Raw genomic sequence first — 13,842 nt, forward strand, 5'->3', positions numbered from 1 at the left:
ATACTTCGTGGAGGCGTCCGTTACATGCACTCCGTCTTCAGGCCACGAGTGGCCCACCGGGACCATCCGACCGCCGTGTCATCCTCAGTTGAGGATGCGGATAGGAGGGGCGTGTGGTCAGCACACTGCTCTCCCGGTCGTTATGATGGTATTCTTGACCGAAGCCGCTACTATTCGGTCGAGTAGTTCCTCAGTTGGCATCACGAGGCTGAGTGCACCCCGAAAAATGGCAACAGCACATGGCGGCTGGATGGTCACCCATCCAAGTGCCGGCCACGCCCGACATCGCTTAACTTCGGTGATCTCACGGAAACCGGTGTATCCACTGGGGCAGGACCGTTGCCCGTCCGTTACATCACGGGTATTAAATGGTAAAACTCGTACTGCATTCGGAATGACGCTCATCGTCACCGTCACCGGTATGAGGTGTGACCCACACAGCCACCAACACGCTACTGTGTTCGAGACGCAACAGTCTCCAAATGGTCTGAAACCGAGCGACCGCTACGGTCGCAGGTTCGATTCCTGCCTCGGGCATGATTGTGTGTGATGTCCTTCGGTTAGTTAGGTTTAAGTAGTTCTAAGTTCTGGGGGACTGATGACATCAGAAGTTAAGTCCGATAGTGCTCAGAGCCATTTGAACTAGTCTCCAGATATCCTGAGGAATTTCTTGCCGTGCCTGAAACACACGCTGTGTCACTGTACGGACATTGCTGGCTGCACGCTGCTATGAAAGTGTGAGGCGAAGAACAGTGCATAAGTAAGCAAAAATTATTACTGCAGCACAATGATGATCAGTAAACGAAACCCAGCAGCACTGTTGATTGCTGCAGTATCTCTACTTTTGGTACACTAAATCGGTTGTTAGGTATTAAAAAATAAAAAAGCAGAATTACATTTAACTGCAATGTCACACATTTTCCTACGGTATGGGGTAATTATCCACAGTGGTTGCAGAATTGTGCACTTGAGAAAGGAAGCTTATGTTAACCGTGCACGAGTGAAAATAATCGCCACTTAAAATATCTACTTGTTTCGGTTAGGAAATACGTCATTTAAATGTACACTGGTGTGCAAAGCTTAAGGACGAAAGCAGCTTCCGCATGATGTGCTACTGTCAAGTAATTGTAGCTCGATGAAACGGGACAATAGATAGAAAGAACTCCTACAGTATAGTGTAGAACGTCTCTGAATGAAATACGTGATTTAGTTCGTAGCTGTTTTTTCCAAACAAATGTGGTACATATTTCAGAACAAAATACAGTCTTCAATTGCACAATTAGCAAATTTACTTCGCTATACCGGTTTGAGCAGAAGATGCTGACATCTGCTATACCAACATTAAACTTCCCAAGATGACAGATTAATTTGTTGAAACTATAGTAGATTATATAATGGTAAGACAGAGATTTAGGAACCAGGTTTTAAATTGTAAGACATTTCCAGGGGCAGATGTGGATTCTGACCACAATCTATTGGTTATGAACTGCAGATTGAAACTGAAGAAACTGCAAAAAGGTGGGAATTTAAGGAGATGGGACCTGGATAAACTGAAAGAACCAGAGGTTGTAGAGAGTTTCAGGGAGAGCATAAGGGAACAATTGACAGGAATGGGGGAAAGAAATACAGTAGAAGAAGAATGGGTAGCTCTGAGGGATGAAGTAGTGAAGGCAGCAGAGGATCAAGTAGGTAAAAAGACGAGGGCTAATAGAAATCCTTGGGTAACAGAAGAAATATTGAATTTAATTGATGAAAGGAGAAAATATAAAAATGCAGTAAATGAAGCAGGCAAAAGGGAATACAAACGTCTCAAAAATGAGATCGACAGAAAGTGCAAAATGGCTAAGCAGGGATGGCTAGAGGACAAATGTAAGGATGTAGAGGCTTGTCTCACTAGGGGTAAGATAGATACTGCCTACAGGAAAATTAAAGAGACCTTTGGAGAGAAGACAACCACATGTATGAATATCAAGAGCTCAGATGGCAACCCAGTTCTAAGCAAAGAAGGGAAGGCAGAAAGGTGGAAGGAGTATATAGAGGGTTTATACAAGGGCGATGTACTTGAGGACAGTATTATGGAAATGGAAGAGGATGTAGATGAAGATGAAATGGGAGATAAGATACTGCGTGAAGAGTTTGACAGAGCACTGAAAGACCTGAGTCGAAACAAGGCCCCGGGAGTAGACAACATTCCATTAGAACTACTGATGGCCTTGGGAGAGCCAGTCATGACAAAATTCTACCATCTGGTGAGCAAGATGTATGAGACAGGCGAAATACCCACAGACTTCAAGAAGAATATAATAATTCCAATACCAAAGAAAGCAGGTGTTGACAGATGTGAAAATTACCGAACTATCACTTTAATAAGTCACAGCTGCAAAATACTAACGCGAATTCTTTACAGACGAATGGAAAAACTGGTAGAAGCGGACCTCGGGGAAGATCAGTTTGGATTCCGTAGAAATGTTGGAACACGTGAGGCAATACTAACCTTACGACTTATCTTAGAAGAAAGATTAAGAAAAGGCAAACCTACGTTTCTAGCATTTGTAGACTTAGAGAAAGCTTTTGACAATGTTAACTGGAATACTCTCTTTCAAATTCTGAAGGTGGCAGGGGTAAAATACAGGGAGCGAAAGGCTATTTACAAATTGTACAGAAACCAGAAGGCAGTTATAAGAGTCGAGGGGCATGAAAGGGAAGCAGTGGTTGGGAAAGGAGTGAGACAGGGTTGTAGCCTCTCCCCGATGTTATTCAATCTGTATATTGAGCAAGCAGTAAAGGAAACAAAAGAAAACTTCGGAGTAGGTATTAAAATTCATGGAGAAGAAGTAAAAACTTTGAGGTTCGCCGATGACATTGTAATTCTGTCAGAGACAGCAAAGGACTTGGAAGAGCAGTTGAACGGAATGGACAGTGTCTTGAAAGGAGGATATAAGATGAACATAAAAAAAAACAAAACGAGGATAATGGAATGTAGTCAAATTCAATCGGGTGATGCTGAGGGGATTAGATTAGGAAATGAGACACTTAAAGTAGTAAAGGAGTTTTGCTATTTAGGGAGTAAAATAACTGATGATGGTCGAAGTAGAGAGGATATAAAATGTAGACTGGCAATGGCAAGGAAAGCGTTTCTGAAGAAGAGAAATTTGTTAAAATCGAGTATAGATTTAAGTGTCAGGAAGTCGTTTTTGAAAGTATTTGTATGGAGTGTAGCCATGTATGGAAGTGAAACATGGACAATAAATAGTTTGGACAAGAAGAGAATAGAAGCTTTCGAAATGTGGTGCTACAGAAGAATGCTGAGGATAAGGTGGGTAGATCACGTAACTAATGAGGAGGTATTGAATAGGATTGGGGAGAAGAGAAGTTTGTGGCACAACTTGACTAGAAGAAGGGATCGGTTGGTAGGACATGTTTTGAGGCATCAAGGGATCACAAATTTAGCATTGGAGGGCAGCGTGGAGGGTAAAAATCGTAGAGGGAGACCAAGAGATCAATAGACTAAGCAGATTCAGAAGGATGTAGGTTGCAGTAGGTACTGGGAGATGAAGAAGCTTGCACAGGATAGAGTAGCATGGAGAGCTGCATCAAACCAGTCTCAGGACTGAAGACCACAACAACAACATAGTGAAACAAATTTCCTAATTCTCAACTGACAATAGAATTTTATTTTGGGAAGAAATACACATTGCATATTTGTTTCAGTTACCTTCTGTACTTTACTGCCTCGCGGGATTAGCCGAGCGCTCTGCGGCGCTCCAGTCATGGACTGTGCGGCTGGTCCCGTCGGAGGTTGGAGTCCTCCCTCGGGCATGGGTGTGTGTGTTTGTCCTCAGGATAATTTAGGCTGAGTAGTGTGTAAGCATAGGGACTGATGACCTTAGCAGTTAAGTCCCATAAGATTTCACACACATTTGAACATTTTTTTGTACTTTACTGTAGCGGTTCTTTCTGTGTATGGTCCATGTTTGATAGAACTATCTTACTTTGTAGTGACACTTGGCACGAGAAATAGTGTCGCCCTTAGTTTTGCTCACCAGTGTATGTAAACAGTAACAAGAAATATACGAGGGTCATTCAATAATTAAAGAGACAAACTGGTCTGGGGAAACAACTGTTAGTAGGACAAGTTTGGTATTGCGATGGGTTTAAGTTCGCATCACTGGGATGAGCCATGATCAGCTGATGTATGAAAGTTGTTTTGTTTATAGCCTCAAGAATACATTTCGAGATGGCAAGTCCGCTTGAAACGTCCACATTAGTTGAACAACGTTCTGTTATTCGTTTTTTACTTGCTGAAGACGAGAAACCAGTGAACATATACTGTAGAGTGTCCAAAGTTTACGGTGAAGGTTGTATGAATAGTGGAAATTTTTACAAGTGGGTAGAGCAGTTCAAAAATGGTCGCGACGCAGTGACTGACGAACACCGTTGTGGCCGGCCAGTTGCAGTTTCAGTTCCCTCACTTGAAAGTCGAATTTATGATGTTATTCGTGCCGACCGCCTTGTGACTGTGGAAAAGATAGTTGATAGGGTTCAATTTAGTACTGGTACCGTTGATAACACTATCTGTAACAAGCTAAAGTAACGCAAAGCATGTGCAAGATGAGTCCGAAAGGAGTTGACGCGGCTACACAAGGAAAGAAGGTTGAGAGTGTGCACAAAGGAAGATTGTGAAAGAGGTGAGCACTTCCTCAACAAAATTTTAATTTGTGATGAAACTTGGGTTCACTGTTATGAGCCAGAATCAAAAAGACGAAGCATGGAGTGGAAGCACACGAACTCACTAGTCAAGAAAGAACTCAAAACCCAAGCATCAGCAGGAAAAGTCATGTTATCGGTGTTTTGGGATGCTGAAGGTGCAGTTTTTTTGTGGTTATCTCGAAGAGCGGCGTACAATAATCAGCAAATACTACTCGGATTTGCTAATAAAGAAGATGAAGCCAGCCAGGAGAGAGAGACGTCGTGGATCACAGAGAAGAGGTGTGAGTCTCCAGCAAGACAACGCACGTCCTCATATTGCTCAACTAACCCGTGGCACCATCGACAAAAAGGATTGGGAAGTACTGTCTCATCGCTGATTTAGCACCTAGTGATTTCCATATCTTTGGTGCACTGAAGCAGGCATTGGGTGGGAAGAAGTCCCAGGACAACGAGGACCTGAAAAACTTTGTGGAGAATTGGTTCAAACATAAAGATAAAGAGTTCTTTGCAGCCGCAGTAAGAAGGCTTGTAGCCCGTTGGAACAAGTGTATAAATGTTCAAGGGGATTATGTTTATAAGTAGAAAAAGTGTTGTAAAAACTATTGTAAACGCTTTTTTCTCCAAACACATTTGTCTCTTTAAATAATAAATGACCCTCGTATAATCTCTTTAATTTTCACATTTCAATAATTTTTAGAATGTTCATTACTTCATTTCTTGGCTATGCAGTCACCCTGAACAGAATTTTTGCGTCTCCTCTGCAGGATACGCAGCACGATCCCATGCACAGCACCCAACACACCTGTTCCTCAATTCTTTTTCTTTGCCCTCTTCTCCACAGACTCAACATAACTCCCTAGGTTTTTTACTACAAGTAGGCAGTGTATTCAGTACGCCTGTAAACTGGTTATCGCAATCATCAATATGATATCAGATGCTGGGAACGACCGATACCCCTGATGACTGGTGCTTCCCACTTATTCTTTGGGTTTTCTTTTTTCTCTTTTCGAGCTGTTCAGTAAAGCACACACACACACACACACACAGCTTCATCACTCTTGTTGTTCAACCAAGTCTGTTGTTTTTTCATTCCTCATTTTGTACTGCACATCAACTTCTTCCAGCTTCTTGTTTCACGGTGATACGCACGTGTTCTCTTCAGCGCATTTCATACTAACGCTAACTTTGTTAAACTGTTATGCTAAGAAAGCATATCCGTGGAATGATACAACGAATTATAGGTTTTAGTAACATTCTTAATCAAAAGTAACCAAGTAAGAACTAACTAGAAATAGGTCTGTTTTGTTTGCATTCTACAGCTAAAATTGCGACTGTCTTCTTGCTCCTGTTTATTAACTATTGGAAACAGAAGAGGGTTGCAGTAATCGGAAGTCGCCATGTTTACCGTGAGCTTCAAATACTGAATGTGTACGATTACCTGTTGTGCACATTACTGAGCGTGTTCTACTAAGACTCTCAAACAATTAAATGTAGCTATTACTGCTCTTTGTGTAACTGCTATTCTTGGAAACGAACGCATTAATCTTGTGACATTCCACTCAATAACGTCTTATGGAATAATTTTCTGGGGTAACTCACCACTTAGAAAGTATCCATTGCACAAAAGCGAAAGGTAGGAATAATGTGTGGTGTTCAACTACAGACGTCTTCAAGGACCTTGACACTTAAACTGCTCCGTCACGAGAAGTATATTCGCTAATGAAATTCGCCATAAAGAATCTATCAGAATTTGAGAGAAAAATGACCGTTATCATACATTATTAAAGCTATCAGTGGCTCAGGAAGGAGTTCAATATGCATCCACAGATGTCTTTGATCCTTTGCTCAGTAACATAAAATGTCTGACAGGCAGCAAAGCAAATTTTAGATCTAAACTAAAGTCGTTTCTCCGGGACAGCTCCTTCTATTCCATGGAGGAAATTCTGTTTAAAAACTGATAGCCCCCAAAAACAAGAAAAAAAGACTTGCTTTCATGTGTAGTTGCCTCAGCAGGATTTAAAAAAAAAATGCTTGTTTCTTAATTGTAACACTAATCGTGTACACATATCCTGTAAACTAATTCGTTCCACGTCGTTTCGATGAAACAACACAACTCTCCCCTGCGTCTTCTAGTTGCATTCCAGACGAACTCCAGAGCTGACGTTATTGAGTGATCGGGATGGCAGTCAAGGATCTTCACATCCCTAAGGAATTCGTGATGTGAACAGCAATGCCTTGCATTATCTTGCTGCAGTATAGAATTGGGTACCCTGGTCATGAAGACTATGACAAGAGGGGTTAGCATGCTTTCTAAATACTGGCTACCGTTCTGCGTCCCTTCAACAATTACCATATCAGTCCTGTTGTCACATCCAATTCTTCTTCACGCCATGATTCAAGAAGTTGGAGAGGTAATTATCTTCAAGAATTGCTGCTTCCAGTGACCTGTCACCAGGTCGCCTATGGACACAATGGCGTCGATATAGTCGTAGCACTAGTAGTAGTTTTATTCATCCACAGATCATTTTTACAAGGATAGTGGACAGGTCTTGATAATACAATTTAAGAAAAATAGATCTAATGTAATTCGTACGTACTGGCATTTAAATACTTATGGGTCAAGTTTGACAAGGATGGGACGAATAGCCGGCCGTGACTTTATACTAGGAACCATCCCTGCATTTGCCTGAAGTAATTTAGGGAAACCACGGAAGACGTAAATCAGGATGGTTGGGTGAAGAGTGAAGCTTCCACCCTCCCGAATCCAGGGCCAGTCTGTTTAAAACAGCACTATTTATCCCTAGCGCGTAATACTATTCTCCAAAGAAGTTCTTTGGTAATGTAAAAGGCTAGTGCAACATTGTTCATTCATTTCTCACTCCCAGTCCCTGCTCACATTACGCACAGATTATTTCATAACGTAATACTACACACAAAAATCAGCTGATGTCAGGACCATGCTGACGAGGGCTGCGTTTCATGCTGTGTACCGCAACTTCCGATTTGCTAGCCTGAAAAACTGGTTCGACATCCCTCTGTATCGAGTGAGATGTTGAGCTCAGAAACAATATCAGGTGTTGGTATTATAAATTGCGTAGCTTCGGGAGTAACTTTTCCTAGCAAAATAAAAAAAGAGGAGTAAGAAACACAGTGTGAAAGTTGTGGGAAATGTTACGTGTTTTCTTGCTGTTATTATTACTTTTTTGTATTACATTTTTTTACCAAGCTCTTACTTCGTGTTATCTAAGTAATCCTTCGCTGTCGCTTAGCAGTCTTTTTAACAGAATTTTTGAATAAATTTGGTTTAGTGACTTTTTTTAATCCCCTTAGGAGAATTTATTGTACAGTTTTATTTATTAATACGAATGCTATTTTGATTTTTATGTTTATTCTTTCTAGGTTTGTTCTTTCTTGGTTTATTCTTTCTTGGCACAATCTAGATCCTGCTCCACGGTTATGGACAGAGCCTGTCTGTGTAGTAATTATCAGTGTTACATATAACATGTACAGCTAATTGGCAACTGTACTCGCATAGTGTACTTTAAATCACCAGCGTTTTGAACAGATTTTTACAAGCCCTTTTCTGTAATTTTAGATATTTTGTACATTTGTTCCCCATAAAAGAAGCCCATAGCTAACAACTAAGTGGACGTATGGACAGCATGGAACCAAAAGACAGCCGCTGTTACACACCGACAACCGAACTCTTAAGGGCATAACATGCTGATGACATTCTGTTTGCAAGTATGTTCCTGTGTACACTCCTCATCAACAGAGAAGGGATATTCATTCCTAGCAATTTTGGGTTTATTACACAGTCTACTGAAATGCCATCTATGTTTAATTTTACAGTGTCATTTTATCTCTTCAATCTGAAATAAATTGTGTTTTTTTTTTTTTTTTTTTTTTACATTCAATTTCATTTTATCAAATTTAAACTTCCTAGAGGGTTTCATTTGCTACTCTGCCAGGAGTTTTCTTGTCTTCTCAGTGACTATAATATTGCTGTCATCAACAAAGAAAATTTTTTGGGAAAATCATTGATGTACGTCAGGAACGGTATTAGTCCTAATATGCTTGCCTGAGTAACATCTATGTTCATGTATTTTGTTTCTGGTGATTCTTTTGCTAAAAGTTTAACTGATTTGAGGTATGCATTACCTCTACAAGTCTACCAGTCATTAGCTGCACCTCTTATTCCTAATGCTTCTCACTGATTTGGTAGTATCTTATGGTCAATAGTAACAAAAGATTTATAAAGATCTAAAAATATGCCTGTGACACACTCGTCTGTGTCAAGAGCATCAGTTCTGTACTTCTACCACTTCAGAAAACAGCGATTCACTGAAAAGATTGCATTTATTCAAGTAATCTGTCTTTCATAATTGATTCTATTATTTTTGAGAATATTGGGAGGAGGCAAATGGACCAGTAGCTTTTTATGTCCTCTGCATTATCTTTCTTTAGCAGAAATATGTTTCTTGCTTGTTTTAAATTCTCTGGAAATTCCCTTGATGTGAATGATTCATTTGTTACTTTTGTTAAAGGTGCTTGTGTACTCTGTATGCATTGTTTCAGCATACACATTGGTTCTTCATCTGAGCTTAATGACTTTTTATTTTTAGGTTTTGTTCAATTTTATTGATTTAATGCTCTGTGGTTGGTAATAACATCATTGTAAATTGTACGTAATTATTTACTAACGTTATATTCGTTTTTGGAAATTTTTCTTGTAATTTCTCTACAATACTTGAAACATGCCCATTCACATAGTTTCCTAGTTGGTGAGTCTGATTTATTTATTCCCCTCCCTTATCAGTATGCTATGATGCCTTAGTTCTTCTTTCCCTGTTTCCTTTTTAATGACATCCCAGATTGCTTTGCTTTTAGTCGAAAAACTGTATATTGTTTTGTCATTAAATGACTTTTTTGCAGCAATCGGCATATTTCTATGAATCTTTTTGTAATTATGATAAAACTTTAAGAACTTTGACTCATTGTGAACCTTTTTCACAGAACTGAGGTACTTAAGTGTTTGTGAAGAGTCTCTAGTACCTGCTATTATTCACTTATTTTTGTGGAACATTGATACTGATGTGGGCACTTTTGAAAATGTTCTTTCAATGTTCAATTTAGATACGTTGAGAATTTACACAATTTCATATTTAAATTGGTTTCTCTATGCACTTAATCCCAAGTTTGGTTTACTAGTTCTCTTGAGAAATCTTGTAGGTTGATTTCTGATATGCCTTTTTCAGGCCTGCAGTTTACGATTTTTTCCATACCGTATTTTAATGTTATTATTTGGCAAAAATGGTCTGAAATTTCAAGATCTCAAGATCTTTTAAAGCTAGATCACAATTCTCCCTGTCGATGTTTGTGGGCACATAGTCGATTACCAATTCATTCATCACAGTAACTCGTGTCTCAGTATTGACCAACAGGAACATGCCAGAACAGTGACGGATATTTATGAGAATGCCACCTGTTTCATTTGCAGCATTTGTGTGTTATTTTGTATCTCCACATAAAATTATGTTGAATTTTGTAGTTGAGATTTTATCTAGAACTTGGGTTAAGTTACTGAAAAAAGTATCCTCACTACCATTGACTGTCCAGCCATGTTAATTCAAAGTACGATTTTTCGAAGTGTTTGTTTTCACTTATTGTACTGAGAGGTCATGTGCTGGTTTAAACAGTGTTGCTCTTCTGATACAAATACATGATCCTCCACCTACACTAAAAGTCTGCCCTTGCACAGAACTATTACAAAACATGTTGGATTTATGTGTCTACACCAATATTGAGAATATCACAAACTATTTTGGAGTTGAAAGATCACACCTCCACTTCAAACTCTTATTTGATTGTTTTTATTGACTGTGTGATTTGAAGAGGAATGTTAAATTGTGAAATGTCCCAAGTTAATTTTTCAAATGGTTTCTCTTTCTTTATGACGTGCAGTATGTGTGTCATTTGACGTGCCAGATTCTATCTTGTGAGTGGTTATTGTAGATTGGGTAATCTGCTGGAAGTACTCGTTAAGCAGGGGAATCTGGATTCCTCCTAAAGAGACCTACTTCTCGGGATCTCTGTCTTTCTCTCTCTCTCTCTCTATAAGCTAACAGGACGGGAAGGGATATCCATCGGAAGAAGTAGTAGCCAAAAATCTTCTGAAATTGGAATCAAAATGCCGCTACACAAAAGAAAGCGCATCATGAAAAACTGAGAAATAATTGGCAGGTAATTGCGATTTCTACCGAGTGCAGAAGCGATTTGGTTGAAGTTGACGTCGGCGGTTGTCAGTGATGTCAACCGGCTGCATTCCCTTAAGTTATTGAAACGCTGTGTTCGTCGGGAGGAACTAAGATTATTTAGAAAAAACTATTGCGTCCCGTACTAGAATACTGCTCGAGTGTGGTCACAGACTCTCGGCAGCGTATCACGGGACTACTGAATAGCCTAGCCGGCAGACTAGCACGAGAAAGCCCGGCTACAGACTGCAGAGGAGAAGCCTGTCAGCCGCCCCCGTGGGAACCGTGAAGACGAGACCAGACTACTCACTGCGCAGACAGACACGTCGAAGCGAACCTCTCCCACGCTCTCCGGATGCCGCAGGAACGGGATTCCTGTGATTCCGCACTAACTACCGTCTGTCATACAATTCACGGTAGTTGCAGAGTTTCTACGTAGATGTGTAGAGTATCAGTTTGACTCAAGTTTGTGATGGAGGAGGCGTAATTTGTTACCTGTGGCACTGCGTGGATAGACGCATTGTGTCCCATTTGTGTTTTTGACTCAACCGGCGCGGGACAGGAGGTGCTGAAACCTTACTTACAAATGATACTGCACACGGTTCCGTGAGTTCGACGCACCAAGTCATCCATTGTGACGTAATGGACACCCCACATCAGTTGCCGTGATAAACAGCCCACGACGGCCGGGACGATCCTCGTTTGGTCGGATTCCTGAAGGCAACTGGGTGCCGCCGTGCGCGGGGCAGAGTCCTCGCAGGAGGCTCGGCCGCCACTGCCACCTCGCCATTGGTGCATTCCGTGACCATCAATCCACATGTTAAGTTTCTCGTTGTTCTCATTTCTGCTACTTCTCTTTCCCCTTTCTTCGATTTATTTTCAATCCACATTCTGTACTCATTACACTTTTCATTCGATACAGCCAATCATGTAATTCTTTTTCAAAGAGTACATTCCTGTCCTATACCCTTTTTAAATCGAGCACTTCTTTCTTCGTTGTCCACTCTTATTATTCCCTCTTGGCACTTGTACATACTGTCCATTACCCGTCTCTCCCTATACCTTACCCCTATTTTTCTCGGAATTTCAACATCTTGCACCATTTTACATTGTCGAATGCTTTGTCCAGTTCGACAAATCCCACGAGTGACTTAATTTTTCCTTAGTCTTGACTCCATTACCAATGTCAGAATTGCCTCTCTTCTTTGCGTATTGATTCTATCTGAGTAACCTCTTAGACTTCAGCCTACTCTTCATCACTACTACATTGTGATCTGAGTCTGTATATGTTTCTGGGTACACCTTACAATGCAGTATCTGATTTCGGAATCTCTGCCTGATCATGATATGACCCAACTGAAATCCTCCTCCTGTGGATCTTGAACATAGTATTGCTATTACTGGCTGAAATTTATTACACAACTCAATTAGTCTTTCTCCTCTCTCATTCCTTCTCCCAAGCCCACATTCTGTAAACCTTTCTTCTACTCCTTCCCTTACAAAAACATTCCAGTCCCCTCTGACTATTAGATTTTCATTTCCCTTTATATACTTCATTACTCTTCCAATATCCTCATATACTTCGTCCATCTCTTCACCTTCAGCTTGCCAACTATCGTATACCTCAACTGTCGTTGTCGGTGTTGGTTTGATGTAGATTCTGATAAGAACAACCCTATCATAGAACTATTCATGGTAACATAGTCTCTGCCATAGCTTCCTATTCATAACGAATCCTAGTCCTGTCATACCATTTTCCACTGCTGTTGATATTACCCTATACTCATCTGACCACAAATCCTTGTCTTCTTTCCATTTCACTTCACTGACGCCTACTATATCTAGACGGAGACTTTGAATTTCCCTTTTCAGATTATGTAGCTTCCCTAACACTTTCAAACGTCTGAAAAAAAGTCAGGGACTAGGAATCAGGCTGATCTTCCTCCTGTTTTTCTAGACTAAATGACGTATGCCTCTAAAGACTTTGTTCACTTTCAGTTCAGTTCCTAAAGTATCGAACGCTGTCAGGTTGAGTGGACAGTCGATATCTTCAGTGAATAATAAGTGGCTACTTCCACGAGTCGCTGTTTAGCCATCGCTCTGAACTTTTATCCAGCAGTCTTAGCAGATTTCAGAAAACTGACCATGTTTACAGTATTAATTGCTTAGTGCTTACCTGGGAGGGTGGAAAGTTTATAATTAAACAGATTTTTTTAATTCTTAAAATTTTTTGGCACATTCGCCTTTGACAGTTTTAGTAAGGCCATAATTAAAACAACCTAACAGTTGAAGGCCATACACAGGCACACACACACACAAACACACACACACACACACACACACACACACACAGGCATCAGTCGTCATGAATTCTATTTACATTGGGACGTTCGTTTGTGATATTTGTGGACAACAACCACATTTTCATAATTTGTGAGATGATTCCATACATGTTGAACACTTATTGGTTGCTTCGTCCCTTTTCATTGTCTTCTCTTTACTTTACATTCTCCTCTTTATTTGAGATCTCCTACGTGTAGGCTGGCTTGATATCCAGTTTCCCTTCAAAATATTCCTCCCATCTTTTAATTTTTTTCGCCGTTCTCTAATTATCTCGCAATCTCTGCTTCTATGTCAGTTTAGTGTTGGATGAAATTTTTGTCCTTCTTTGTCCAGTTACATGACGGAGGACTTTTACTTCCATTTCAGTCCTTTAGTTCGCCTGTCTCTTTGACCTGCCTTGGTACATGTCTTACGTTTCCTACGCCACAATGTCCCTAATACCTTACGCACATCAACGTTCCTTCGGCCACCCTTCCCATCTCCCCATCTCTCCACCGTCCTCCCAGGTAGCACTATCAGTTCTACTGTGTTTTGC

General features: G+C 40.4%; 1 protein-coding gene across 1 annotated transcript in view; it reads left to right on the top strand.

The window, feature by feature from the left end:
* Positions 1 to 13,842, top strand: part of LOC126195799 (15-hydroxyprostaglandin dehydrogenase [NAD(+)]-like) — a 198,411-nt gene that overhangs the window by 57,958 nt on the left and 126,611 nt on the right. The gene's annotated exons all lie outside the window — the stretch shown is intronic.

Source organism: Schistocerca nitens, chromosome 7 (genome assembly GCF_023898315.1).
Source record: "Schistocerca nitens isolate TAMUIC-IGC-003100 chromosome 7, iqSchNite1.1, whole genome shotgun sequence".
Lineage (NCBI taxonomy): Eukaryota > Metazoa > Arthropoda > Insecta > Orthoptera > Acrididae > Schistocerca > Schistocerca nitens.